The 5,325-nt window shown below is 42.6% G+C and overlaps 1 protein-coding gene across 1 annotated transcript in view; it reads left to right on the top strand.

Moving 5' to 3' along the window:
• The window catches only part of slc20a2 (solute carrier family 20 member 2), a gene marked incomplete in the record, with an annotated part of 29,374 nt that overhangs the window by 1,487 nt on the left and 22,562 nt on the right, over nt 1–5,325 (top strand). Inside the window, 1 exon segment of the mRNA XM_035658402.1 lies at nt 2,484–2,553.

Below are 5,325 nucleotides of genomic sequence, written 5' to 3'. Positions count from 1 at the left end.
GCGCCGGAATTGTCCTTTAAGTCACATGCATTCTCGGTAATGGAGGCGCATGTGAAGGATAAAAGAGACGACGTCTCGATAACGCTGCTTTGAGTTTGATTTTGATTCTTCTTTTTTGTTTTTTTTACTGTCCATCGTACAGTAAATCGACAATGCTAAAGGAGTGCAACGATTAGTCGGTGGAGTACCCCTTATAAGTCACGTGTTCTTCAGTGAAAATCTGCAGTATACAGCCTTGTCTGTGCTTCAGTTGATGTGGATAACTAAGTTTGAGTGATTTCATTATTATTGGCTGTTGTTTATCTTTGTGGTTGGTGGTGAGAAAGGGCGGCTGACACAAGCATTGTTGACACCCAGAATTACATTTGAAACTAATGTAGGCACCACATGCTGTCAGTTCTTGTGTCAAACCTAAGTAAACTAAACTAAAAGGGAAAATAAATATTCATAAAGCTTAAGAAGGCAATTTTGTCTCAAGGGAGGGATTGTGTTGTGAGATGTTTCACTGCTGCCTTGGGATTTAAGTGATGGCGAGGAGACAGTGGGATGATATTCACTCATCTCTACCATGGTAAATCAGCCAAGAAAGTGTACTGAAAACTATTGATTTAGCTGCAGACCCACATTAGTTTTTGACAGGTTGCCTGGGTGCTTGTAATGGCCATCAGAAGCAATCTGAAGGATTACCAGAGTTACTTGCTTCTTGACAACCTGACTTAGTGCTGCAATGCAGACCCACGGCAGTGGAGAGAGAGAGAGTTAGACGATTTATGGAAATGTGTGGGGAGCCTTTGAAGATAGTGTTGAGAGTGTCATGCACGCTGTTGTTGTCATTCTTAAGCGACCCCCTTCCTGTCCATGGAGGCTGACTGATCTCAACACTGCACAGAGTGTGTGTATGTGTGTGTGTTTTGGTTCTAGCAGACAGCGCCTCCCTGCTGCGAAGCACAGAGTCAGAGGCAGCAGGTGCAGCTGACGCAGATAGGCTTTTTAGCAAGCAGGGCCAGTTGGGGGACAGAGAGGGAGAGAATGAGTGAGAAACGATAGAGGAAGAACCACAGGGACTCAAACAAACACATGATCAGACCACTGAACGGTACCGGACAAATGAATTTATCGCCCCTATTCTAGTCCTTGCACAGTATGTGAGAACGAAGGGAACAGGACCTGAACTGCCCAGTGGCACCAGACATTGCCTTAGCTTCAATGGTGTACGTGAGTAATGAGTGTTTTTAAGTATATGGTTAAAACTGTGCAAAGATTGCATGAAGGTCAAACAAGAAAACTGCATGACTGGACTTGTGTGAGGCAGTTTGTTTGTGTCTGATATTTTTTTTTCCCGAAGTTTGAAGAACAATTATGAAGATACCATGACCAGATTATTGCGTAGTCATTGTTAAGAACAAAAAGCTTCCAGAAAGCTTAAACTAATTTGCTTCTCTTGCCTCAACTCTCATAGACTCCTTCGCCATGCCTCTTGTAGCATTATCAGTGAGTGTGGAGGAACTGCTGAAAAGGACGTGGACTCTAGCTCTGCTTTGTATGTTGTCAGTAATGAGCCCTGACTCTGCTCAGCACTCCTCATTGTGTCAACGAGAGCCGCTGTCTCTGCCGGCCGAAGCCAAGTCACATAAAGACATACTGTTTGAAAGGCACAATTGTAGCAAAGAAAGCGATTGGTGGATCGTAGCCAAATAACAACGTTGAGATAGTGCGCGTTCTTGTGTGACGGGCCTCTGCGTTACCATGAAAAATGGCCCAAACTGGCCCAGCTCATTTCACCATGCTGAATAGTTGCAGTATTCAGAGCGCATTCCCTCAGTTTGTCACACTGTTGCTCTCCTTCCGATCAGTATTTGTGTGCCGGAATATTCACATTACATTGATCTACCTAAAACTTGTATTGTGCCGAGACCAGAGTAACCAAGGGAATGGCAACGCTCTGAATGCCCTTGATCGGTCTGCATGCTTTTCTCCGGCTGTAAAACGCATCCACACACGGGCTAACCTCCTCTCCCTCTCATCTCCCCCTCGTTGGTTATCCTCCTCCGCAGTCATTGGCTGCTTCCTCTCCATCTGTCCGTCCTCTCTCCACGCAGACAGCCATTCAGCGGTACGCCCTGGCCTCTTCGACATTTGTCATTGGCTGGCATGTGTTGTGAATGCGGATACTTTCCTTTAAGAGGCAGTCTAGACTCAGCTGGCTGTGCCGCTCTCCCTCTCTCTGTTGCTCTCTCTTGTTATCTTGCTCTCTCCTCCTCTCTCCTGCAACACCACCACAACCTGCTGATTTCTCACTAAGCCTCTCCTGCTCCGTCCTCTCACTCCTCCCGTCATCAGCTGTTCCACTCTCTCCTCATAATTTTATTTCCCTTCAATCACATGCTCACCTCCCCCTTTTTAGTCCCGTTTTTCTTTATTCTATTTTTCTCGAGCTTCTTCAACCCACCGTTTCTCTCTGTCCGTGTTTCTCCCCTGTACAGTCATTTTGTCTTTGACATTCATTCATCTCCACCACTTTCTCACCTTCCACTGATGTGAGGAGACATGAAGGTGAGTGGAGTTGTTTTTCAGGCTTTCAGGTCTGCCTTTGTGCCTGCCTGTCAGTTTTTTGTCTTAACCATATGTCTCTGTTCTTTAAGTTTATAAGCCATCTGGTGGATGTGAGCGTCCTGTGTCCTTGGAGGCACTGACTGCAGTTGTGTATGCTTCAGGTGTAACAATTAGCCAGCACTGGTAGGATGCTGCTGTGTGAGTCATCATCTGACGCTGCATGTATGTATGTTCTAGCTCGGATCCTTTCAGCATGTGCCTAGAGAAGAAGGGTTAGTTGATGGGAGGAAGTGGGGGGGTTGAATCAGTGCGTGGATAGTGCAGCCGCGTGTCAATGCAGACTGTAGCTCGTGACACAGTGTTTTGCACCAGCTGTGGCTGTGGTGCAGTGGCATCTCAGGCAGATTAATGAGCATTGTACAGCAGCAACAGCAAACAATTAGAGAAGTGATCACAGTAAGTAGTTTGCACACAGGTTTGCCTTTACAGCCACAACACATTTGCTTCTAGAAGTCAGCGCTGTAACAGGTAACATGCTCCGCTCAGGTTTGGATGTAGCTGAACAGGTAATTGTTAATATTCGCCACATGTATTGAACAATGTCCCTTTAAAAAAAAAAATCTTGACTTTGTCCTCTAGACAGTATGATGAAATCTTCCAGCACAGACAAAATGAAGACCTCATTTAGGCTTGTTTCCCCCATGTTGTGTTTTATTTGTGTCAGTGTCCTCATTATGTGTACTGTTTGCCACCTGACACCCACAGGAAGAAAATGTGTCTGCCAGAAATAATCCTCAAGAGCATGTTGCCTCACAGAGTGTCCCTTTCAAGTGTTTTTTTATTTTGTGTCGTTTATTTTAGATGGGAAAGCAGTTTATTTCAAGCTGAGTATGAGATGGTAAATGGTAAACAGATTGCTCTTATAATCCTTTTTTTTTTTTTACCTTGGCAGACAAAGCACTTTACTCACACACATGCTATGCAAGGTCTGTCTATTAGGAACAATTTGGGGGTCTGTGTCTTTGACAAGTGGACCGGAGGAGCCAAAGTCAAAGAATGGTGTCATTCCCAGATAGTTCAGTTTGTGTATTAAACACTAGCAAAATTAGAAAATCTCAAAGTTGATTGCAGTGAGGATTGGTGGGAATAATGGCATATGGAGTAGCAAAGAGACACAATATATGCTTCTGTAAAGGAAAAATCACTATCAATTATCAATCTACCATCTTCTGGAGTACCGGGATATGTATTGGAAGTCCTTCATGAGTTTCCAAAAGTGGTAAACCAAACTGCAAAACTAGGGATGGACGATATACCAGAAACATTTATCATAATAAAATCATAAAAAATGATGTCCACTTTATATTGATAATTATTGATGATTTGCATTTCCTACTTTTTAAGATCAGGTGCAAACAAGGTTGAATTGAACCACTTTATCCATCAAGGCCCACAATTAATAATTTGAATGTTAATGTTTTATCATACAGTATTGTTCCTGAGTACTTTTCCATTGGGAACTGCCTGTGGATTGTTTCTTGAAATGTAGAAGATTTAGGTCGTGACTGACGACAGGTTTGCGTACTGAAATGGGTGGAAGCAGCTTTGGTGATTCACTCATCACACGCTCCATTATCAAGGGGTATGATAGGCCGTTTATGAGCCAGGACATATTTGTCATGTGCTTAAAGTATCCACACTAAAATATAGCTAGACGTGCTTCTTGCATGAAGTAACATCATGGATTTCTCCTGGTGTCATAAAGTGTATCACCTGGGACAGCTCCCGCCTCCCCGGTGGTCTCCGGTTCAGCACCTTGGACAGCGGCCGTGACACGCTTGTTATAAATGACGCACCTGAGCTGAATGGGGAAGCAGTATGTCACACACTGTTGGGGGACTTTATTGTCTCAAACCTTTGTCATAGCTGAGCATTATCTTAGCTTGGAATTTTAAATTCACACTAGAGACCCAGAAGCTTCCAGACAGTTGAGGTAAAATGAACCTGCTTAAGAGGAAATTAATATTCACAGGGCTCTCCAACAAACCGCTTGAAACTGATCCATTATCAGTATTATAATGGCACAGCGGTCTTTTAAACAAACTGTGTTAGAAACCATTATAAACTGTGAAATTCATTTTGTTTGGTTTTGTTAGCTGCTGGCTTGCAATATGTGCATGTCTAAAAGATAACTATACATTAACTTCCTTATTATTCAGCATACTTTGTGCCCCTGCGAGAGAGTTGCCGGCATATCATCTGATTGAGCTGACAAGTCATTTCTTCCCTCTGGTAACATGAAGCCATTACTGCCAGTTTTTCAAATTAAATTCAACATTTTAATGTTTCATCTCCGGTTTATTTTCCAAAAAAATATAACCAGAAAAACAGCAACATAATCATGTAGTGCATTGTTACCCAAGTAGCACAAAGCAATTATGATCATTGCTGGTGAATCTGCATTATAGCACTCTGCTCATTTTCATATTTGCCACCCTGACTGAGCAGGTGTTACCAAAATTATGTTTTTGCAGTATAATACTCCTTGTAGGTAAAGTACAGTGATGTGGATGTGGATGACGTGTTTAAAAATCTTTGCTTCTGTGGAGGTTTTTTTATTCAGTTGACTTTTAGTGGTGTGGAAAAATAGAGTAAAAGAGAAGATATCCTTCACACAGGTTACATAACATTTTATGCAACTCATTTTGTATTATGTTCTATTAAGAAGCTTCTATAATAATATATCAAAGGACTTTCCTCTTAGAAGTTTCA

The sequence above is a fragment of the Morone saxatilis genome, unplaced genomic scaffold (genome assembly GCF_004916995.1).
Source record: "Morone saxatilis isolate NCDOM2014 unplaced genomic scaffold, NCSU_SB_2.0 Contig16, whole genome shotgun sequence".
NCBI lineage: Eukaryota > Metazoa > Chordata > Actinopteri > Moronidae > Morone > Morone saxatilis.
Note: the sequence above shows the minus strand (reverse complement) of the source record. Positions and strands in the feature narration are given on the sequence as shown.